Raw genomic sequence first — 26,377 nt, 5'->3', positions numbered from 1 at the left:
TTGATTGCTCAATCCTATGTTTCCACCGGTTATTATTTCTTATCTTGCAAGTTTATAATTCTTTTCAATAACTCTAATCAATTTTGGATTTGACTTGGTTGTGATTGCTTTAGCCCTTGTGTTTTTATATGCATTCCTGGAAATTGATTTATGAGAAAAGGACAAATAGGTCCCTGACCTTTTGCCCCGCGGACATTTTTGTCCCTGACCATTGAAAAATACTTTTAAGTCCCTGACCTTCACAAAATTTGGACGGATCATTCCCTGACAGAGGCATTTGGACGGATCAGTCCCTGACGGAGGCATTTAGATGGAGGGACTGATCTGTCTAAGTTTTGTGAAGGTCAGGGACTTAAAAGTATTTTTCAATGGTCAGGGACAAAAATGTCCACGGAACAAAAGGTTAGGGACCTATTTGTCCTTTTCTCTTGATTTATTTTGACCAAGTAGTTGCATGCATTTAGATAGATTGTATTGAGATAGTTTGCATTAAATAAATGTTCATACACCCTTTCTTTTCTTCCTTGATGCTTAGCATGAGGACATGCTAATGTTTAAGTGTGGGGAGATTGATAAACCACATTTTTATGTTTTATCTTGTATTGAATTTTGTGGATTTTATCAAATTTTCCCACATTTATTCACTAAAATAGCATGGTGTTTTGAATTCTCCCTAAATTGTGCTTAAAAGTGAAAACATAATTTTTAGACCATTAATTTACTAAATTTAATGCACTTTTGTCCCATTCAATGCCTTGATATATTTTTTTGAGTGATTTAAGATTTTGAAGGCAAGGATGGCTTGAAGAAATGGAAGAAAAGCATGCAAAGTGGGAGAATTCATGAAGAAATGAAGGAATTGCTAAGCTGTCAATCCTGATCTCTTTGTACTAAATTGATCATAACTTGAGCTATATTGGTCCAAATGAGGCGGTTCTAGTCGCATTGGAAAGACAATGTCCAGGGCTTCAAAATGATATGCAATTTACAATAGTGGACATGAAGTTAAGAGACACGTACGCGTGCCTCATGCGTATGCGTGACATGCAGCGCGTGACTCACTTGATGGAAAATGTGATCCGCGATTTGTAGTTCATTTTGGACCCAATCCAACCCACTTCTGATGCTATTGAACCCAAGGATTGAATGGGGATGAACCAAGTAGTTTTAGAATAGGTTTTTACTATGTTTTAGGATAAAATTCTAGAGAGAGAAGATCTCTCCTCTCTCAAGAAATTAGGGTTTTAGATTAGCTCTTTCCATAGATTTAGCTTTTAATTATTATTTTGATTTAGTTTCCTTTACTTATTATTATTCTTACATCTTTGTTTTCTTAGTTTTATTTGTTATTTCCATTATTTTGTCACTTTTATGTTCATGTGCTATTGCTGGATTTTGATTTCTATTAATGCAATTTGATGTTTTTTTGTTTATTGTTGTTTAATTGAGTTGCTATTATCGTTATCTTGTATGTGTTAGTTTTAGATTTTATATTTCTTGCAATTTTATCATGCTTTTCTTTTATGCCTTCTAAGTATTTGATAAAATGCTTAGTTGGGTTTTAGAGTAGATTTTTATATTCTTGGCTTGGATTGGTAATTTGGAGACTTATGAATTGTCTAAATCTCTTGTTGATTGGTAATTAAAGATTGCTAGTTAGCTTGAATTTCACTAAATCTAGTCTTCCACTATGAGTTGACTAGCACTTGTGAACTCAAGTTAATTGTATTCACTTGACCTTCCTTCATTTGTTAGAGGTTAATTACGTGAAAGCAATTTACACTTACCATCACAATTGAGGATGATAATAAAGATAGAAATTTTAATTCTCACCCCTAGCCAAGACTTTTTATATTAAGTGATTGTTAATTCCTTTATTAACTTTGATCTCTTAGTTTTCTTAGCTTGATTTCATACATTCAATTATATGTCATTATTATTGCTATTCCTTTATTGCATGCTTATTAGTTGGTTGATTGTTTGATGGATAGTTTAATTGCTCCTATTTAGTTATTAGTTGTTCATTGTCTTAATTTCTAGTCACTTTACTTCTCTTGCACTCAACTCAAAATCCCCCAAGAAACTCCTAACCAATGATGTGCATCTTATGGAAACTTCGAAGGGAAAGGGCCTGGGATTCTACTCCCGGTTATTGATTTGATTATTGTGACATTCTTCTGAACTTTGATTGGGGATAACTCATCGGTTTGGACTATACATGCGACATTTGAGTTGAAAATCCTTTGGAAAATTCTAAGCCGACATTTATCCTCTATCAAGTTTTTTGCGCCATTGCCAGGGAATGGCAAATGTGCACTTGTTATTGGTTATTGTACATATGTTAATATTGTGAATAGCTTGATTTTTGGTTTGTTTGCTAGTTTTTGATACTTCTAAGAGTTTGTTTCTTTTATATCTTATTAGCTTTTGTTTTGATTTTCTCTTGTTGCTATGAATTCTCACCGTTTTAGCTATGAGTTTGGTTCTAACTATTTTATAGGAAATGGGAATTACAATGAAGGTTTGCATCAAGGATGGGAAAATCAAAGGTGAGAGGAGTAAACCTTGAAATCACTTAACACACATATCAAGGCATCGAATGGTAATAAGAGAGGATTAAACATAGCAAAATTAAGGCCAAAGAAGCATGTTTTCAATCATAGCACAAAATTAGGAAGGAAAATACAAAACATGCGAATTCTATGAATAAATGTAAGAATAGTGGATAAAATCCACTCAATTAAGCACAAGATGTACCACAAAATAGTGGTGCATCATGGAGTCTCAAACATATTAACAATCTTCATGGCAAAAACCTCCTCCAGCATACTACGAGCATGATCCATCCAATGGTACATACCAATCCGATGGATATGGTGGACCTCCTTGTGATTATCAACAACCACCACGATATGCCTATGAACCTCCATACTCACAAGCCCCGTAACACCAAACACCTCCATATGATCCTAATCCATATCCACCATACCAACAACCATATGAGCCTTATGAACCATATTTAGAACCACCCTTATTCCAACACCAATACTCCCAAAAACCACAACCTCAATATACACCACCTCCATATTCTCACCAAAATGAACCACCTTCTAATTATGAACTCTTTCTCCCAAGTAATTGATGACTTGCATCATCTACCTATTTTCTCATCATAAAGGACCATAGAATTGATAATTTTTCACTAATTCAATGAATTATTAAGAGCTATATCATGAGTTAGTAGAACATTACTTTGAAATTAGTTCTTGTTGCATTTCAGGAGAAAAGAGTAGCAAAAGAAGAAGAAAGCAAGCAAAGAAGACTAGGCGTGTGTATGGGTGATAAACCACTATTTCATGGTTTATCTTATTCTCAATTGAGTAGTTTTTATCAACTCTTTACCCACTTATTCATACTATTTGCATTAGTTTATATTTTCCTTCTTGATTTTATGCTGTGATTGAAAACATGTTTCTTTGGTCTTAATTTAACTAATTTTAATCATCTCTTATTACCATTCGATACCGTGATATGTGTGTTAAGTGATTTCAGGGATTACAGGACAGGAATGGGTTAGAGGATGGAAAGGAAGCATGCAAAAGTGGAAGGAATACAAGAAACTGAAGGAACTGCTAAAGCTGTCCAGCCTGACCTCTTGGTACTAAATCGACCATAACTTGAGCTACAGAGGTCCAAATGATGCGGTTCTAGTTGCGTTGAAAAGCTAACATCCGGGGCTTCGCAACGATATATAATTTACCATAGCTCCGAAGCCAGGTGACGCAAAAGCGCTGATCACACAGATGCGTGACCTGGCAGAAATGCAATCCACGCAAACGCATGGACAACGCTTCTGCGTCACTTTCCCGCGACCTGAACGTAACAGAAATTGCTGGGGGCGATTTTTGGGCTGTTTTTGACCCAGTTTTCGGCCCAGAAAATACAGATTAGAGGCTATAAAGTGGGGGAATGCATCCATTCATGAAGGAGGCCTTCAATTATTCACTTTTCATACTTTAGATGTAGTTTTTAGAGAGAGAGGTTCTCTCCTCTCTCTTAGGTTTTAGGATTAGGATTCCTCTTAAAGGATTTAGGATTTCAACTCTTTATCAGGTTCAAATATTTCTTTTACTTTATATTTCTCTTTTACTTTCAGATACTTTAATGCTCTCATTTAATTACTTATGTTGCCAGATTGGCTTATAAACTCTTTATGTTCAGATTGATTTTTCTCTTGTTAATGCAATTGAGGTATTTCAGATCTATGATTCTTATTTAGCTTTTTTTTTTATATTATTGGCTTTAATTGATTAACTGGAAGCTCTTGAGTTATCAACTTATCGTGATTGATTGTTATGTCGGCTAATTGACTTGTATTCCACTAACTCTAGTCATTTCTTAGGAGTTGGCTAGGACTTGGGAATCTGACTAATTAGTTCATTTGACTTTCCTTTGCTTTCGCAAAGGTTAGCTAAGTGGGATTAACTTCAATTCTCATAGGAGTAACTAGGACAGGACTTCCGAATTTTCATACCTTGCCAAGAGTTTATTTTATAGTTATTTATTTATTTTATTTGTCATTTAAATTACTTGTTCCTTACTTTCAAAACCCCCAATTTACAAAACTCATAACCAATAATAAGAACATACCTCCCTGCAGTTCCTTGAGAAGACGACCCGAGGTTTAAATACTTCGGTTATCAATTTTAAAAAGGGTTTGTTACTTGTGACAACCAAAACGTTTGTACGAAAAGATTTTCTGTTGGTTTAGAAGCTATACTTACAACGCGATCATATTTTTACATTTCTTTACTGATAGAAAAACCGATCGTCAATGGGCATGCCACTTTGAACAAGCGAGGCTGGCATATCACTAGGCGTGTCCATTGGGGTGCTCGAAGGCGTGCCACGCCAAGGATTACAATGGGCGTCTATGGTGGCATGCCTGGGCGTGGCACGCCAGGCATAGTCTCCAGAGAAGGTTGCTCAATATCTTACTATGGGCGTGGCACGCCAGTTTTAGTCTTCAGAATGGGATTCTCAACATTTTACAAAGGGTGTGGCATGCCAAGCATGGGCGTGGCACGCCAGGCTTGTGAAACAGAGAAGGTTGCTCAACACTACACTATGGGTGTGGCACGCCAGTACTACTTTCCAAAAAGGGTGTTTAGCACAACACAAGGGGCGTGGCATGCCAAACCTGAGCGTGGCATGCCAGCTTTATCTCACAAAGAAGGAGGACTTACCTAACACAAAGGGCATGACACGCCAAACATAGGCGTGGCACGCCAGGCTTACTTCCACAAAGGGTGTGGCACGCTAAGCATGGACGTAGCACGCAAGCTTTACTTTCCAGAGAGTGGTGATTGGCATGATAAGAAGGGCGTGGCATGCTGAGCATGGATGTGGCACGCCAGGAACAATTTCTAGAAAATGAAGAATGGTTCAACAACACGGGCGTGCTCGAAGGCGTGTGATGAGTCCATATTTGACGATGATTTTTGGTTAGAATTGAATGGATTTTCATCACATAAACTTGCACTTATTCCCTTGAATAGCATGCTTTTGAACTTTTCTCCCAAATTATGCTTGATTATGAAAATATGCTCTTTTGTGCCTAACATAATCTATTTTATTCAATTTGCCTTCCATTCGATGCCTTGATGTTGTTCGTGAGTGATCAGGTGTATAAGGTAGGAATGGGTTGGAGAAAATGGAAGAAGAGCATGCAAAGTGAACAAAACAAGAAGAATCAAAGGAGATGCGTTCAGAGACGTGTGCGTGCACACAGCTACTTTTGCGTACGCACAGTCGCCCAATCAGAGCGCGTGGATCATTTCGAACGTGTCACGCGTCCATCCAGGCATCGCCTAGTGTGCGTGCGCATAGATGCTTGTGCATACGCACAGGAAGGGATTTTCGCAGAGTGTGTGGACGCACACGTCTGTGCGTCCGCACAGGTGTTCGCGTATGACTTCATTAAGATGGCACGTGACTCGCAATTTTGAGGCTTTGGAGGCCCATTTCTGAAGTCTTTTAGCTCATATTGGTAAAGAAATGAGGAGAAGAACATAGCATATCATTAGGATAGTTTAGGAGTAGTGGTAGGAAGCTTTTAGTTTAGTTTTTCTCTAAGTTTTTCATCATCTCTATTAGGGTTTATATTAGGGTTTTACATTCAAGTGCCATTTCCATTTTTGATCTTGGATTTTGCTAGCTTTCATTGTAAGTATTCTCTTGTTATTACTCTTTATAGTTACATTGTCATTACTCTTTCTTCTAATTCAAGTTATAGTTCAATTTTACTTCTCTCTTGCAATTTCAATTTCTTGTTGATGAATTTGATGTTTGATGTTTGTTTCATGCTTTCTTGTGTTATTCTTGTTGATTGAGATCAATTGTTACTTTTAGTTTCAAGCCTTTTCTCATTTTTTTCATGTTTAAGGTTTTTGCCCACCAAGTGTTTGACAAAATGTCAAACATATTTTTAGGCTAAATTTTTTGCTCTTGGCTTGGGTAAAGTGAGCAATTAGGTTTCTAGAGTTGGAATGTCCAACATTTAGTTTTAATTCTTGGATTGTTAATTGTTCTTGTTCCCACTAACGCTAATTTGTTGCTAAGGCAATTAGCAAGCAATTTAGGATTTGTGGGTTGAGAACACTTATGCTCATTTAACTTACTTTCCGATGTGATGGTTGATCAAGTGAGACTAATCCATCATAATTGTCATAGTTGTGGTTCTAACAAGGAATGGACCCTTAGCTCAACTCCAAGCCAAGACTCTTTTTATGCTTTCAATCTTTCATACACTTCTATGTTAATCTCTTTTATACTTTACTTATGTATATTACATAGTCGGTTCTTTAATTTCTTCATTAGTTCAATCATTACAATTTTGCATGTTCTTTTATTGCTTTATATGTTCATTTCTTCATTGACAACCCCTTGATCACTACAACTGGAATTGCACACTCATTGTTCTAGATCGACAAAGAATTCTCATCACATCAAATTTTGGCGCCGTTGCAGGGGAGTTCACTTTAAGTGCAATGAGTGCTACAATTTTGGTTGTTGTAAATATGTGAACAGTGTAAATACTTGATTTTGGGTTTGCTACTTGGCACTAATTGGTAGGAGGCGCCTCTATCTTAGTATTGATAGCAACTAACACTTTTTGTTTGTCTAGTCCTAGATGAGTAGATATAATTAGAACATATATACTCATTTGTCCATTGCTTTTATTGATATCATTGCCTTCTATTTTTCCTATTCATCATGAATTATCACTAGGGGTGGCAAACGGGCCTAAACCCGCTGGGCCGGCCCGCGCAACCCACCAAAAAAGGCGGGCTGGGCTGAAAAAGTGGGACCGCCAAATAGCAAAAGCCCATCTAACCCGCACCGCTTAAACCGCGGCTTTTGGCGGGCTTTGGCGGGGCGGGGGCGGGTTTCCCCGCCGGGCTTAGTCTTTTTTTAGTGAGGGGGTATTTTTATAATTTTTTGGCCAAAAGCTAACTTCCCACAACCTAACTTACAAGAGTATAAAGATAAAAATTGAGTGGTTTGGATTATGTTTATGTTACTTTGGAGACAATATTTATAATTATATTTTAAATTATGTTTATTTTGTTTTGGAGAGAATATTTATACTTATATTTTGGGTGAAAACTTGGTTTATAATTATGTTTATTAGATATTTATAATTACAAAGACTTTAATGTTCATGAATATAAAAAATATAATTTTTTATGTCTTTAGAAATTATGAATTTATTAATATGGTTATAAAATTATATATATTATTTAGGAGTTAATACTAAAAAAAAAAAATAGGAGCTTTGGCGGGCTTAGCCCGCCAGCCCGCCAGCCCGCAGTTAGGCGGGGTGGGCTGGGATTCTAGGACCGCCTCACTAGGCGAGGCGGGGCGGGCTTCCCCGCTTGCCACCCCTGATTATCACCCTTTTGGCTTGGAGTCTAGTTGTTATCATGTTATAGGGGGTAGCAATTCCGATGTTGGTTCACCTCAAGGTATGGGAGGTCAATTCGAGGAAGGGTCACTGATGAACGGACTTTTGCTAGTAAAGAATTCACAAATAAAGTCTCATTGAAAGTATAGTTTCTAAACCAACAAGAATCCTTTCATACAAAAGTTTTGTTTGTCACTAAAGCAAACCCAATAAAAATTAATAACCGAAGTATTTAAACATCAGGTCGTTTCTCAAGGAATTGCAGGGAGGTGTAGTTATTATTGGTTATGGAAAAAGTATATTTTTGGATTTTTGAATAAGGAACAAGAAAAGTAAATTGCAGGAATTAAATTAATAACTAATAAAGCTCTTAGCAAGGTATGAGAACTGGACGTCCTATCCTAATTATCCTTGTCAATTGTGATGAGAATTGTCTATTGCTCCCACATTGTTAACCCTTACTAAATAAAGGAAAATCAAGTGGACCAATCAATTTGATTCCACAGGCCCTAGTCAACTCCTATGAAAGACTAGCTTTAGAGGGATCAAAACTAACCAGCAAATTCCAATTTTCAATCAACAAGGAGTTTGATAACTCAAGTGTCTCCAGTTAATCAATTCAAGCTAAGAATGTAAAAAGCTAGATTAAAATCATAAATATGAAATACTTCAAATTGCATTAAATAGAAATCAAATTAAACAAGAGAATTCATAAACCAAATAGCAACATAAAGTAATCAATAGGGGAAATAGATAAAGTAGAATACTAAGACAAATAAAAGTAGAAAAAAAACTAAATTAAAGGAACATTGAACCTGGAATTGAGAAGAAATAAACCTAAAACTAAGAGAAATCCTAAAACTAAGAGGCTCTCTCCTCTCTCTCTAAAAACTACATCTAAACCTAAAATTATCTGTATGAAAAGTATCATCGTGATTCCCCCATTCTGTAGCCTCTATTCTATGTTCTCGAGCTTGGAACTGGGCCAAATTGGGGCCAGAAATCGGCCCCAGCGTTTTCTGCAACTTTCTGCACGTGGCATCTATCATGCGTACGCGTAGGTCACGCGTGCGCATCATTTGGCGATTTTTCTTGTCATGCGTACGCGTCAGTCACGCGTATGTGTCGCTTGTGTCTGCGCTAGGCACGCATGTGCGTCGTCCATGCGTGCGCGTCTCTGCCAGCTTTTCAAAACTTCATTTTTCACGTTCCTTCCACTTTTGCATGTTTCCTTTCCATCCTCTAAGTCATTCCTGCCCTATAAAGCTTGGAAACACTTAACACACAAATCACGGCATCGAATGGTAATAAAAGATAATTAAAATTAACAGTTTAAAGGCTTAGGAAACATGTTTTCAATTATATCACAGAATTAGGAAGGAATTGTAAAACCATGCAAATTATATGAATAAGTGAGCAAAGGATTGACAAAAACCACTCAAATGAGCACAAGATAAACCATAAAATAGTGGTTTATCAATCTCCCCACACTTAAACATTAGCATGTCCTCATGCTAAATTCAAGAGAAACTGAAAAAGAGTGAAGGCAGAATGGTAGAATCTATGTAATGCAATCTATCTAAATGCAAGCTACCTAAATGAATCATACAAGTCTAATTACTATCTACCTATACATATATAAGCATACTTGTGGTTAGATTAAGTCAAATTTTCAAGGAATAATATATACACAACCAAGGACTAAATCATATCAAAACACATTCACATTTGAGTTGAGTCAACTAAAAGAGTTTTCAAACTTGCAAGTCAAGCAATGATCAAATATGGACATATGAAAATGAGCTATTGAACCCTCACTGGATTTGTATATGCACTCTAATCACTCAGTGTTTGGGGTTAGTCACTCTACTCTTCTCTAGTCATGCTTTCTAAGACTTTGTTCTTCATCTAACTAATCAACAAATATTTAATGTACAAATGCAAACATCATGAGGTCTTTTTGAGATTGTAATGGGGTTAAGGAAAGGGTGAGGATATATGTATGGCCAAGTGAGCTAATCCTTGATTAGCCTAAGTTCTCATCTAACATACACATAGTCTATGTACTTTGAAAATCATGCCTAGCTACCCAAAATTCCCACTTTTATATTACAGACTCATGTACCAAATTACCTTTAATTGTATCACATATGCATTGATTTTAGGTTTCATTAACTTAACATTGGGGTAATTTTGTCCCCTTACTTATTTATTTAACCATAGAATTTTTTTTTTGAAATGAAATAAATATAACATATCAATGCACATGGTATTTTGATTATTTTTATCTCACATGAGCATGCACTCAAATTCCAAATATCTTGTCAATTCAACACTTTCCTATCAACCCAAGTTCTTACGGTTTCCCACACTTAATTGTTACACAATCTCTATCTTAAGCTAACCAAAGATTCAATTTGGGGTAATTAATTTGTTTTTCTGCTTAAGGCTAGTGATGTGGTAAAATATAGAACAAATGGGGATTAATAGGCTCAAAATGGCAAACAAGGTTGATTAAAAGGGTAGGCTATCTAGAATAAGTGAGCTAATAACAAATAATGTCCTCAATCATATGCAAGCATGTAAATACACTAAACAATGGACATATAGAATGGAGCAAAGCAAAGATTGCAATCATAGAGAAGAAAACGCACAAGAATAAAATGTTATGGTTAAATAATGTAACCATGTAATTAAGCTCAAATCTCACAAGTTGTGTGTTCTTTGGCTCAAAAAACATATATCAGTCATTTATGTCATGCAAGAAAAATAAGAGTTTCAACTCAAATCAATGTGAATCTTTGAATGGCTTTCCTAAAAATAAATATATTACTTGAAAATGTTGTCAATTGACCAATATTTATTACTATATATATATATATATATACTAAGTGGATTGTTGTGATTATGAACCTCTAAAAATTTCTAGTTTACTCTCTATGTTCAATTAAACCAAATTATCATATGCTACAAGGGTAAACTAAACTTAATAATCTATGTTTTTCTATATCACAACTAATAAACTAAGAGTGTAATTCAAGCTAAATATCTAAGATATATACAGCCCAAAGTGCAAAATGTAACATAGTAAAAATAAATAAAAGTACAGTAAAAGAAAATATGCAAGTACTGAAAGGAAAATAAGATAAAACAAAATAAAATAAAGCAAAAATACAAAAGAAAGTAGAAATATGATAAAAGGTCTAAATAGTTCACCAAAAATCAGCCAGAGATGGCGACCTCCCCACACTTATATCATAGCATCGTCTTCGATGCTCAGTCCAGCCGGGTGTGAAGGGTCATCACCACCTGAGGGGTGTGTGGCTGCTGGCTCTGTGGGCTCTACCTGTATAGGGGCCTGTGGCTCTGCCTGTATAGGGGCCTGTGGCTCTGCAGACTGCTCATCCTCCTCCGACTCCTCAGAGTGCTCTGATGGTGTGTCAGGCTCGGAGGGGATGTCAGTGTGTCCCGACCTGGTCATCAGCTTCAGATGCTCGTAGCGTCGCTTACCACGACGCTCAGACCGCTCATAACACCGTTGGTTGCGGCACTTCATCTGGTCCAGGCGCTCGAAGATGCGATGCACGAGAAGGTAGATCGGCTGGAAAGCGGGTGATGGGGCTATAGATGCGGGAGGTGCAGTAGGCGCTGAAGGTGCTGTGGAGGACGTGGCCGCATCAGTAGAGGCAGTAAGAGAGGGTGGTCTGTGGCCAATAGAGCCGAATCGATTGCCGTGCGGGATGATCTTCTTGCAGTTGGCAGCCGGTGGCTTCTCATTCTCAAGCTCCCAGGATACCTCAGCTCGGCGGGCCATCTGGGTAATCAGATAAGAAAATGCCAGAGTGCCGCGAACATGAACCCTAGCCATGTACTTCTTGATGAGCGTGGAAGGTATGGTTCCTTGCCTTCCATAACGCACCAGATGAGAATGATCGTAGCAGCTGGCACCTTGGACTCGTGGGTGCTCGGCATAACATAGTTGCTCAGGATTTGATGTCATAGACGAGCCTCATCATTAAGATAAATAATCTTGATGCCCTTTGGATTTACTGTTGACTTACCCATAGCCCAGGGAACAGCAGGATCAATGGCTATGGTGCGCTTCACAGCCTCCCAATGAAAGCTCATAAACCTCATGGATTCCTCAGCCTTCTGATAACCATCTGGCTCGTCTGATTTAGGCTAGAAATGGAGGATATCCTCTATGGCCTCCTCAGTAACTAGGATCTGTTTTTCTCTTAGCTGTACTGCATCCAGGGTCGTCTTGTAATAGTTGCAGTAGAATTCCCAGACCCAGAATGCATTAAGCTCAGTCAGATTCCTCTCTAGAAAGAACCAGCCTCTCTGTTTGATCTGCTCTGTAGTGTACTATTGTAATTCATTTGGTATTCTGAGGGTCCTTTCCAAATATAGGTGCCTCTTATCCGCAAAGATCTGATATTTCAGTTTGCAGTAGCGATTTGCAAACTTGATTGGATCAGTCGCAGGCACTAGTTGATCTGCTTTTTCCTGCGGAGTGAAGTTCTTCTCACGCCAGGAATCATCATGTAGAATATCTGAGAGTGCCACAGATGATTGGCCTCTCTTCCTCTTACCTGTGGTGGCCTTAGCCTTACCCCTTCCTTTTGGGTCAGACATCCTGAAAAATAGAAAATCCATGTTACAGATTAACAAATAAGGTAGGGAAACAAATAGGCAATTAAGGGGCAAGCATAACGAGCAGTGGATAGGGAAAAGAGGAACGAAAGCTTAAGCAAGAAGTGAGTCATAAAGAAATAGAAATTTGGCCTGGATGCAAGGTAGGAATAAAAGAGTTTAATAAAAAATCACAATCCAAAAACTCTTAAATAAAATGCAGAAAGCTTTTTTTAGCAAGAAACAACAATCAACATGCCTTAAAAGGGTTGAAAAGAGTTAGTGTAAAACAGAGGGAGAAGTTAGGAAGTCAAGGAAGTCAAGAGTTAAAAAGGTAAGTTAGAAGTAGTGGCATGGTACTGTAGTTGCTAGCTAACAGAAGTTCACAAGATTGAAGAACAAGCAACTCACATTCAAGCAAAGAATGCAGATCATTGATGATAAATCAGGTAAAGAGAGCACAAGGATACATAAAATCATTAATAATGCAATTCAATGAAGAGAGGAACCCATTGGAATGGAAATGCTAGCCCAGCATCTCATGAAATGGCTTTCATGTAAACCAATTAAGTCACAATGTCAAAAGCATAAAAGTCAAGTCATGAGTGGAAGTTAAGTAAAACAGTGTTCTAGAAAAATTAGGCAGCATTCCGGCAGTAAAAGGAACATTCCCGAAAAATCAAACAGCAGAATAATGTAAGCAGTAGCAATTTCAAACAGAATTAGCAGCTTATATGAATCTCAGAATAGGTTGTACCAAACCAGCAAGTAATATGGCATTGAGTAGAAATTTGAAACAATATAAACTCAAGGCAAATTAGCAACCAAAGCAGCAGCAGAACACTAAGGTAATAAAGAATCTAGAACGGTTGAGTTTAAAGATACAAGTGCGGAATTAAAATGGAAAAATTGAAATGGAGCACTTGATGAAGTAAAGGAAATTTCAGAAAAGCAGTAACAGGAATCATGCAATAAGTGATGATGAGTTTTGCTTGATGGTCTAGATTTTCTTCTTATAGAAAAGAATTACTTTGTTGTAAGCATAGCTCCAAACCAACAAACAACACTCACATAAAAAACTTTGGTTGTCACATGTACAAACCCCAATAAGAATTAACCGAAGTATTTAGACACCGGGTTGTCTCACAAGGAATTGCAATGAAGTGAATGATTATTGGCTATGAAAGTGCAGGGGGTTTTGATTGATAAAAGGGGCAATAAAATAAATGACAAGAAAAGTAAAGAGAGTAATTAAAGAAAGAAATTAATAAAGAGAGACATTCATGGCAAGGTTTGAGATCATAGGCTTTCTATCCTAGTCATTAATAACAATACTTAACAAGAATTTATCTTATTTCGTCATCCCAATGTTGGAAGAAGGTGTAAGTTATCTTCCATTAGAGAAAGTCAAACAAAACTAGTTAATCTCAATAAAAAATCATAATCAACTCACTAATTGAATTATCAAGAGATTAGAGTCATTGAAAATGATATTAACTAATAACTCTAGATAACCAATCTAAATTGGGTATTAATGACTCAAGATTACCCAATTACTCTTTCCAAGCCAAGAATGCTCAAAATCTACTCTAAAGCCCAACCAAACATTTTGTCAAACACTTGGTGGGTACAAATGGAAAGCATGATAAAAATGCAAGAATAATAAATCTACCAACTACCAATTGCAAGAAAAGTAAATTCACAACTCAAATCAACAATTAAAAGAACATCAAACATAAAATTTAATAAAAGAGATCCAAATCCAACATGAGCATCCATGAACATAAAAGAGAGCATAAAAGGGAACTTAACAAGAAAACTAAGAGAATCAAAGTGTAGAAGCATGAAATTGTAAAGAAAACAAGATGAGAACAATAATGAAAATCTAGATCTAAGATGGAATTAAGCCTAAGAATCCTAATTCTAGAGAGAATAGGGAGCTTCTCTCTCTAGAAACTAACCTACATGATGCTATACTACAAACAATTACTCTCCCCTTTTCCAAGCTTAAATTATGCATGAAATAGCATCAGAAATGAGTTGGATTGGGCCCAAAATGAGCTGTAAATCGCTGGCCACGATTTCACTTTAGTGAACCACGTGCTCTATCAGTGCGCATGCATACTGTGCGTATGCGCGCCCCTATACGTCAGGAAACTATGACAAATTTTATATCATTTCGAAGCTCTGGATGTTAGCTTTTCAACGCAACTAGAACTGCCTCATTTGGACCTTTGTAGCTCAAGTTATGGTCGATTGAGTGCGAAGAGGTCAGGCTTGACAGCTTTGCGGTTCCTTCATTTCTTCATAAGTTCTCCCACTTTGCATGCTTTTCTCCTCACTTCTTCCATCCAATACTTGCCTTATGAACCTGAAATCACTCAACAAACATATCAAGGCATCGAATGGAATTAAAGGGAGTTAAATTTAGCTATTTTAAGGCCTAAAAAGCATGTTTTCACATTTAAGCACAAATCTAGGGAGAATTACAAAACCATGCTATTTCATTGAATAAATGTGAGAAAAGTTGATAAAATCCCCCAAATTAAGTACAAGATAAACCACAAAATCGGGGTTTATCAATAAGCTAGCAATTTTAATCAGCACATGAAGTACAATGTATAGTAGCAGCCTGAAGAACAGGGTAGATCATGTGACTCAGACATTATAAAGCAGAAGAAAGTAGCTGGCTAGGCCGAAACTCAGTGTATTAGACTGGACTTCCTATGAATGCATTTGACAGTGACAAGCACAAAAACCAACTATAAATTCAGAAGAGTGTAGCAATGGAGCCAATCCAAAACAGCAATAGGCATGTATATGCAATTAGCTCAGCCTCATCAAATTCAGAAAGCAAGCAATAGTAAGGTATATGGATGCAAGGGATTAAACTCACTGAATCCACAATGAAAAGCAAATCGCAACAAGAATGCAAATTTATATGAATTTATATAAACATTGGTATCAAACAATTAAGACCAGATGAAGCAAAATAGTATCAAATAGCAACGAAACAGCAACATCAACAGCCGAGCAATTGTGAAAAATAGAAAATTCAAATAGCAGAAACGAAGCACTTATTAGACCTAAATCCTCAAACCACAACCTAGCTACCTAACCACCTAGAATCCACTAAGAATTATGCATTTCTAACTATCCTAAATGGAACAGAATTTAAATTACGCTAACTGACTTAATTTAACGAAAAAGGAACGCGGAGGAGGATATGGGAAACCTAGAGGGAGTTTAGGAAACAAAGGCAGAGAGGGAAACTTGGAAGGGGGTGGAGCAAAGTGCTGTCGACGTTGAGGTGTGGTGGCACGACGGCGCTGTGCAGTCCGCGGCGGCTTGGGGTCGGCGAGAGGGAGAGAAGGGAAATAGGGAGAAGAAGAGAAGAAGAAAGGGGGTGGAGTGAATGGTGGGCGGCGGCAGTCTGGGGCTGCCGGTGGTGGTGAGTGGTAATAATGGAGGTTTAGAGGGGGAAGAGAAGGGAACGTTGGAGAAGAAGGGAGAAAAAGCACGCGAAGGGGGCTAGGGATATCGCGTCAGCGGTTATAAAAATTCAAATCCATGCGTACGCGTGGATCACGCCTAGGCGTGTATGGAAAAATGAGTTGATGCGAACGCGTGAATGGGGGTAAGTGCAGACGACGCGTACGCGTGAAGCACGCGCACGCATCGGCCAAAATTGTGCGAAACACACGCTTTCAGCGTCGTTTTGGCGCAACTCTCTGTTCAAAGTGAAGGGGGCTAGGTGTGACATGCGACGCGTGCGCGTCGCTGACGCGCATGCATGGTGTGCAATGATTGAAATTGATGCGTACGCGTGGCTCGAATCATGCCTCTAGTACACCAGCCGTACGATTCCATCACAACTTTCTGTTCGTTGGATGAAAGCGCCGAATTGATATTGACGCCCACGCGTGGCTGACGCGCACGCGTGGGGTGGCTTTTTTTTTATATATGCAGAATGCAAAATGCAGATGCTGATGCAGACATTATGAATGACCACTAAGAAAAAATAGAATGAAATAAAACTAACAATAAAGCAAAACAAAATAAAACTAAGACCGAAAAAGAACGATCATACCATGGTGGGTTGTCTCCCACCTAGCACTTTTAGTTAAAGTCCTTAAGTTGGACATTTGGTGAATTCGTTGTCTGGGCGGCTTATGCTTGAATTCTTCTAGGAATCTCCACCAACGCTTGCAATTCCAATAACCTCCAGGGTCTCAAACTAGGCACATAAAACTTTCGAGCAAGTTAAAACAAGTGACAAGGCTCCAGGAGTGTTGATTGTCAGAATGAGTTCCAAGATCCCAAACTTTGCTTTTGCACCCATCTTTGTTCTGATCCACATTGTTCCAACCGGGTGTTATGCAATCTGAATTCCCACTAAGATACCCAAACATCTTCTGAGACCCAATCAGTCGAGTTCTATACCAATCCTTGTCCTTCAATTTGGAGCGTGGAACCTTGTTGAACCTTGCATGCCAACTCTTGTCACTAACCATCTCCCTCTTACTCTTAAAGCCACAAAGAGCTCTAAGCTGACCATCTGTTTCAAGCAAACCATATTCAAGTGGGAAAGTAAAGATAAAGGCTAAGGATTTTACCCACTTGAAGTTTGTATTGGGTGGTAATGGCCTTGGGAGAGGTGTTTCTAGCGGTCTTTCAAGCTCCACTCCCTTGTACTCTTCTGTGAATTCTTCCACCTCCTTGTAAACCTCTTCAATTGCAACCGCGTCTTGATCAAAGTCTTCTACTTCTAAGTCATAAGTTGGGGGTTGAGAAAAGTCTACCTCCACATCATCTTCATATTCACTTGGGGAAGGTTCTTCAAGCTCAAAGAGTTCAATTGCAGATGCAAGTTCATCACTAGGAGAGCTTGATTCATGATCATCATTGCCAAGGTAATTTGCTTCTTGATCTGTTCCGTCCAATTCTTCATAAGGTATATGCCTTGGGGGTTGTGCACTATCCTCCTAAGCATCAATTTCAAACTTCTTTGCGGAATTCTCTACAATTCTCGATTCCCATGGAGGTTCAGCATCGCCTAGATCTTCAACTACTTCCACCTCTTCTCTGGCAAGCGTAGCTTCTTCCAATTGTTCTAATACAAAATCATGCCTCTCACTGTCCACCGGAGTTTCTGGTGTCTCCTTCCTGTTATGTTCTTCATTAGATTCTCCACATGAAGCCATGGGGATTCCTTGAGTGTCCAAACGTTGGGAAGCTAGTCGGTTTATCGCTTATTCCTGTTGATGAAGAGTTGCATGAAATTGATCCACTGAATCCTTGAGACGATCCTTTGATTCTTGTTGCACTCGGATTGCATGATTAGGATCATATGGCTCTTGGATGCATGGATATGGACATGGTGTATAAGGAGGTGGTGGTTCTTGGGAGTAGCTGGGTTGGAGGTGGGGTGGCTCTATGTATGGTTCATATGGCTCATAGGGTGGTTGGTATCGTGGATAAGGATTAGGGTCATATGGGGGTGTTTGGTGGTAAGGTGCTTATGAGTATGGTGGTTCCGAGTTATGTTGAGGAGGTGGTTCATAAGGATATGGTGGGGTTTGTTAGTAACTACAAGGGGATCCACCATATTTATCATCTTGGTACGCACCTCGGAATGGCTCTTGACCATAGTAATTTGGTGGAGGTGAATTGTCACGAAAGGGTCCACCATAACTATTGTCTTGGTATGCATCACAGAATGGTTGTTGGTGATAGCGCATTGGAGGGGGTTGTTGCCAAGAGGGTTGATCAAATCCATGTGGCTCCTCCCATCTTTGATTATTCCAATCTTGATGCATGTTCTCATTATAGCTTCCATTCCTCACAACAACATTAGAACCAAACTCATAGCGACAGGGGTGACAATTCATAGTAGCTAACAAAAATTAAAAACAAAAACAAATAAACAAGCAAAAGCAAATATTTTCAATAACCAATAGTAAGGCACACGTTTGCCATTTCCCGGCAACGGTGCCATTTTGATGAACGGACTTTTGCTAGTAAAGAATTCACAAATAAAGTCTCATTGAAAGTATAGTTTCTAAACCAACAAGAATCCTTTCATACAAAAGTTTTGTTTGTCACTAAAGCAAACCCAATAAAAATTAATAACCGAAGTATTTAAAACTCGGGTCGTCTCTCAAGGAATTGCAAGGAGGTGTAGTTATTATTGGTTATGGAAAAAGTATATTTTTGGGTTTTTAAATAAGGAACAAGAAAAGTAAATTGCAGGAATTAAATTAATAACTAATAAAGCTCTTAGCAAGGTATGAGAACTGGACGTCCTATCCTAGTTATCCTTATCAATTGTGATGAGAATTGTCTATTGCTCCCACTTTGTTAACCCTTACTAAATAAAGGAAAGTCAAGTGGACCAATCAATTTGATTCCTTAGGTCCTAGTCAACTCCTATGGAAAGACTAGCTTTAGAGGGATCCAAACTAACCAGCAAATTCCAATTTTCAATCAACAAGGAGTTTCTTAATTCCAGCGTCTCCAGTTAATCAATTCAGGCTAAGAATGTAAAAAGCTAGATTAAAATCATAAATATGAAATACTTCAAATTGCATTAAATAGAAATCAAATTAAACATGAGAATTCATAAACCTAAGAGAAATAGGGGAAATAGATAAAGTAGAATATTAAGACAAATAAAAGTAGAAAAGAAACTAAATTAAAGGAACACTGAACCTAGAATTGAGAAGAAATAAACCTAAAACTAAGAGAAATCCTAAAACCTAGAGAGAAGAGAGAGCCTCTCTCTCTAGAAACTACATCTAAACCTAAAATTATCTGTATGAAAAGTATCATTGTGATTCCCCTATTCTGCAGCCTCTATTCTATGTTCTCGGGCTTGGAACTGGGCCAAAAAGAGGCCAGAAATTGCCCCCAGCGCTTTCTGCAACTTTTTGCACGTGGCATCTGTCACGCGTACGCGTAGGTCACGCGTGCGCGTCATTTGGTGATTTTCCTTGTCACGCGTATGCGTCAGTCACGCGTATGCGTCAGTCACGCGTACGCATCAGTCACGCGTACGCGTCGCTTGTGTTCTGCACTAGGCATGCGTGCGCGTCGCCCATGCGTGCGCGTCGTCCGTGCGCGCGCGTCGCCGCCAGCTTCTCAAAACTTCATTTTTCACGTTCCTTCCACTTTTGCATGTTTTCTTTCCATCCTCTAAGTCATTCCTACCCTATAAAGCTTGGAAACATTTAACACACAAATCATGGCTTCGAATGGTAATAAAAGATAATTAAAATTAACAGTTTAAAGGCTTAGGAAACATATTTTCAAATATATCACAGAATTAGGAAGGAATTGTAAAACCATGCAAATTATATTAATAAGTGAGCAAAGGATTGACAAAGACCACTCAAATGAGCACAAGATAAACCATAAAATAGTGGTTTATCAGTCACAAGCAATCAATTCTTGGCAACAAGGACCATCATGAGGGCCCTACGATCCTAATATCTATCAACCTCTCACACCTAGTGGAACACGTCCTCATTACAATTTTGTCCATGCATATGCTCATGCTCCATGCCCTCAACATGAGATACAACCATCATACCCTCAAGCTCCTTTACCTTTTCCACCATCAATTCCCTCTCCACCCATCTACCTACCGCCACATTTGGGACAACCTAGCTTTCACCACCATCCTATCCCCATTAACTTCCCTTATGGAGAGCCTAGCTTTCAAGCCCTCATCCAAGAGTAGAGGGAATTTCAAAGGAAGCAAGAGAATTGCATGGCAACTCTTGCCGAGGCTTTGCCACGTTTAGCACCCTCTCACTCCACCCCTAGTAACCTTTCTCTTCCACCCTTGCCACACCCATCAACCCCGAAGTCTAGCATTAATGCTATAACTCCGAAAGGAAATGAGCCGCTTAATGAGATAAACTCTCAACCCACTCTTCCGAAGGAGGAATCTATTATTGGAAGCGCAAATTTCATTGAAGATGGGAGAGAAGAGGAACTTGAGGTAGGTAGCCACCATGAGCTTCAAAAGGGTCTTAGTGATGAAGAAAGCTCACAAGCGGGAGACCTTGAGGATGAAGAAGATGAAAGTGCCCCACCAAGTCCCCACAACCAAGAGGATAAGTTACCCCACGAAGAAGCAAGGGAAGATTTGAAACCACTACCACCCCATGTTAAATATGCGTTCCTTGATTAGGAACATAAATTTCCGATGATAGTGGCAACCGCTCTCTCCGATCAAGAAAAGCAACAACTTCTTAAGGTTATCCGAAAGAATAAGAAGGCGATCGGATGGAGCCTAACTGACATTGTGGGAATAAGCCCTCGAGTGTGCCTCCATAGGATTTTGTTGGAAGAAGGTGCTAAGCCGGTCCGACAACCACAAAGACGGCTAAATCCCACAATCCTTGACGTAGTCAAGAAGGAAGTTACTCACCTCTTGGAAGAGGACATCATTTACCCCATTTCAGACAGTGAATGAGTAAGTCTGGTCCAAGTAGTGCCGAAGAAGTCCGGAGTAACAATGGTGAAGACGGAGAGTGGAGAGCTTGTGGCCACCCGAGTCCAGAATACTTGGCGAGTGTGCATTGATTAACGCCGGCTGAATCAAGCAACGCGGAAGGACCACTACCCGTTGCCGTTCATTGACCAAATGTTGGATCGCTTGGCAGGTAAATCCCATTACTATTTTTTAGATGGATACACAAGGTACTTTCAAATTCACATAGCTCCCGAGGATCAAGAGAAAACTACTTTTACTTGCCCCTTTGGAACGTTTGCATATAAGAGAATGCCATTTGGCTTGTGCAACGCACCGGCAACGTTTCAAAGATGCATGACAAGTGTTTTCTCGGATCTTTTGGAAGATTGTATGGAAGTCTTCATGGATGATTTTAGTGTGTATGGTAGCTCCTTTGATGCTTGTTTAGGGAACTTAGCTAGGGTACTAGAGCGATGCACCAATACTAACCTTGTTTTGAATTTTGAAAAGTGCCACTTCATGGTGAGGCAAGGTATAGTATTAGGTCATATTGTTTCTAAAGACGGAATCTCCGTCGACCCGGCTAAGATCGATGTCATTTCGAGTTTACCTTACCCCTCCTCGGTGAGGGAGATCCATTCCTTCCTTGGTCATGCAGGCTTTTATCGTCGGTTCATCAAGGACTTTAGCAAAGTCTCCTTACCTCTCTCCTGCCTACTGCAAAAGGATGTGGAATTTCATTTTAGTGAAGATTGCAAAAAGGTTTTTGACAAGTTGAAGGAAGCGCTAACCACGGCTCCTGTTGTGCGAGGCCCAAATTGAAATCAACCTTTTGAGATCATGTGCGACGCCTCGAATCACGCTGTAGGTACCATGCTAGCACAGCGCGATGGTAACGCTCCCTACACTATAGCATATGCATCAAAAACTTTGGATTTGGCTCAGTCGAATTACACCACCATCGAAAAAGAGCTTTTAGCCATTGTTTTTGCTCTAGATAAGTTTCGACCTTATTTGCTAAGCTCTAAAGTGGTGGTGTATTGGGACCATGCCGCTTTGAAATATTTGCTAAAGAAGAAAGAGTCAAAGCCTAGGCTCATTAGGTGGATATTACTTGAATTTGACTTGGAGATCAAAGATAGAAGAAGATCCCAAAATCTAGTGGCGGACCATTTGAGTCGGCTCGAACATTTAACTCCGGATCCCACTCCTATCAATGACTCATTTCCCTTAGATACCTTGCAAGCAATATCCCAAAGCACCCCTTGGTTTGCCCCGATAGCTAATTACTTGGTCGCTCACGTTTTTCCCCCACAATTTTCAAAGTATCAAAAAGATAGATTGAGAAGCGACGCTAAATATTATCTTTGGGATGATCCACATCTGTGGAGGCGTGGAGTGGATCAAGTAATTAGAAAGTATGTGCCGGAATCTGAGTTCCAGTCTATCCTTCAATTTTGCCACCCATCTGAGAGTGGGGGTCATTTTGGCCCGCAACGAACAGCGAGGAAGGTTTTAGACTGTGGATTCTGGTGGCCTACTTTATTTAGGGATGCCAACCAATTTTGCAAATCCTGTCATCAATACCAGAAATCTGGAAATACCTCACAAACGGATGAGATGCCCCAACAACTGATGATTTTTTGCGAGATTTTTTATGATTGGGGCATGGACTTCATAGGGCCGTTTCCAAATTCCAATGGATTTGTGTACATATTGTTAGCAGTGGATTACGTCTCTAAATGGGTGGAAGCAATTCCTACCCGTTACGATGACGCTAATACCATTGCTTCATTTTCGAAAAATAACATTTTTTGTAGATTTGGGTCACCACGAGCAATCGTGAGCGACCAAGGAAACCATTTTTGCAACAGAAAAATTGAGGCGTTGAGGAAAAAGTATGGGGTCATTCACAAAGTTTCTATAGCCTATCACCCCCAAACCAATGGGCAAGCGGAAGTATCCAACAGGGAGATCAAAAGAATCTTAGAGAAAGTGGTTAACCCCCAGAGGAAGGATTAGAGCTCTAGATTGGGAGATGCATTATGGGCCTATAGGACCGCTTACAAGACCCCAATCGGAATGAGCCCCTTTCGTATTATTTTTGGGAAGCCTTGTCATCTTCCGGTTGAAATCTAACATAGAGCCTATTGGGCGGTGAAGATTTGCAATCCGGACTAAAAGGGGGCGGGAATGGAACGTAAACTTCAATTGGAGGAATTAGAATGCCTTAGGTTGGAAGCATATGAGAATGCTCAGTTGTACAAGGAAAAAGCTAAGGCATTCCATGACCAGAATATTAAGAGGAAGAACTTCAAGATAGGTGATGAAGTGCTTGTTGATAAACCACTATTTTATGGTTTATCTTGTGTTTAATTGAGTGGTTTTTATCAAGTCCCTAGCCACTTATTCATATGATTTGCATGATTTTACAACTCCTTCCTAGTTTTGATCTATGGTTGAAAACTTACTTCCTAGAATCTTTAAATTGTGTATTTTAATTCTCCTTTATACCATTCGATGCTGTGATTCGTGTGTTAAGTGTTTCAGGCTCTATAAGGTAGGAATGGCTTAGGAAATGGAGAGGAAACTTGCAAAAATAGAAGGAACACAAGAAACTAAGAAAATAACCAGCGAGCATCGACGCGCACGTATGGCTCACGCGTGTGCGCGACATGGAGAAATTTGCAGCGACGCGTGCGCGTGCCTGACGCGTACACGTGGATTAGAGTTCTGCAATATGACGTGAGCGCATGCTTGACGCGAACGCGTGACACGCAAAAACGACCAGCGACGTGTACGCGTGACATGCGCGATCTGCAAAATTAACAAAAGACGCTGGGGGCGATTTTGGGCCGCGTTTTGACCCAGTTTTTGGCCCAGAAACACATACTAAAGGCAGAGAACATGCAGAGACTCAAGACACATTCTCATTAGGATAGTTTTAGATTTTAGATCTGAATCTAGAGAGAAGTTACTCTTCCTCTAGGTTTTCTTTACATTCATAGTTTATTAGTTTTATGCTTTTGCTTTGGATTTTGATGTTGAAAAGTCATCACCTCCATTGAAGACATTATTCTAGTTTGTTTTCTTGTTCCTTTATTATTTCATATTCTTAAATCTTGTTTAGAGTTACAATTGGATTATTTTCATGGATTGTTAATGCAGAGAACTACTTTTTCCTTTAATTAATTTTCAATCCCTATTTTATTTTATCATGTCTTCTTCTTATATTTTTCTGAGTATTATATTCATGTCTGATGCATTCGCATATTTGCTATTTTTACTAGTTAGTTTAGCTGGTTTTAGCTTAATTTCATTTGTTATTACGAGAATAAACAAGCAATTTTGTGAGTTTTCTCTACATGCATTCATGAACCAAGAACTAGGTGAAATTTGGCATAATTCATCCAAATGGTTTAAGAAGTTTATAAACAAGTTGATATGAATAATGCTCTTAAAATTCATTGCATAAGATGGCAAAACTTTGAGAAAGATTCTTTGGTTTATGTTAGGTGATGAAGAAAAAAGATGATGGAGCAAGAATTAGAGAAAGAAGGTTTGGAGATATATCAATCTTGGCAAGGAAACAGAGGAAGCACGTTGCCAACACTGGAGTGTTTGTGGACAACGCCAGGAAGCTTGAAACAGAGCAAGAAGGGGAGCTTGAGAGCGTTGCCAGGCAGGAAATGAACTGGCGTGTTCATCAACAACGCCAGCAACAATGCTGGTCCCTGCAAGGTGGCTATGGAAAATGACCTTGGGTGTTGCCAACTTGAAGTTGAATGTGTGTGTTCCTTGGCAACGCAAGGCCAAGAAATTGAACCAAGGAGAGCTCGAAGGCGTTGTTGCCTTGAAAATGAACTGGCGTGTTCATCAACAACGCCAGCAACAACGCCAAGGCTAAGAAATTTGGGCTAGGGGAGGATTGGGCATTGTCATGGGCGTGTTTGGCAATAAATTCAACAACTCCAACCAAGACAGCCTGACCTCACCTCCTTCAAGGATGAATAACTTGAGTTACAGAGATCCAATTTGAGTGATTTCAGTGGCATTGGAAAGTAGACATCAAGAGATTTCCAACCATATATCATAGCATGGGATTGGAGTTCATTTGAAGCTTCAAAAGCTGGCCTCATTTATGGCCTCAGAGACTAAGGGCGTTGTTGCTAGCGTGTTTGCCAACAACTTGGATAACAACGCCAGGCAGCCTGACCTTGCCCTCTTCAAAGGAGCATATCTTGAGCTACAGAGATCCAATTGAGGTGCTTCCAGTTGCGTTGGAAAGTTAACATTCAGGGATTTCCAACCATGTATAATAGTCCATAGTGAAGCATGAAATAGAAGCTCGAATCAGAGTCATCTTTAGGCCCCAAAAATAAGGAAATGAGGTTGAAATTCAAGGAAGCATGAACAGGCCAAGGAGAGGGAGTCAAACACGTTGCCAAGGCTAGAATGGCCTGGCGTGTTCCTTGGCAACTTGGGCAACAATGCCCAGGCCAAGAAATCTGGCCTAGAGGCGTTATTGTGGGCGTTGTCATGGGCGTGTTTGGCAAAAACGCCCAACCAAGGCAACCTGACCTTGCCCTCTTCAATAGAGCATAACTTGAGCTAGGAAGTTCCAAATGAGGTGATTCTAGTTGCATTGGAAAGTAGACATCAAGAGCTTTCTACTGATATATCATAGTTCATATTTAGGTAAAGGATTGAAACCCAAAGTTCAGGCAACATCAAGCATAGAAAAAAGGTGAAAAACAAGCAAGTGTTTGGCAACAACTTGGGCAACAACTTGGGCAACAATGCCCAAGCACCAAGTCCCACTCCCAGGAAAATGCCTTGCACGTTGCCAACATGCACTAAGGCTGGCGTTATCGACAAACACGCCAGGCCATTAGGCCAGAGAAATTGAAAATGAGTCCTGTTTCCTCTGTTTGACAAGAATTCTTTCATGAAGCAAAATCAACAAGAGCATGGCCCAAATTTGCTAACCCAAAAGGAGAAATTCAAGGAGTTTTAGGAGTAGTATAAATAGAGAATAGTTTTGTACTTTAGGGGAACTTTTTACTCTTAGACACTTTTACTTTTACACTTAGAATCTTTTTTTTTGTTTTTACTGCTCCTCAACCATTTTCTATTTTGCTTTCTTTTGGCAATTTTGAATTTGAGTTTTCAAGAACTTCTTCTTCATTCTTCATTACTCTTCTCTATTGAATTTTAACGTTTACTTTTGCATTTGTTGTTGAATTTAGAGCTATGATTCACTAAACCCCATTTTCATTAGGGGGAGGAGCTCT

Source organism: Arachis ipaensis, chromosome B4 (assembly GCF_059453495.1).
Source record: "Arachis ipaensis isolate K30076 ecotype BB chromosome B4, ASM5945349v1, whole genome shotgun sequence".
Lineage (NCBI taxonomy): Eukaryota > Viridiplantae > Streptophyta > Magnoliopsida > Fabales > Fabaceae > Arachis > Arachis ipaensis.
Note: the sequence above shows the minus strand (reverse complement) of the source record.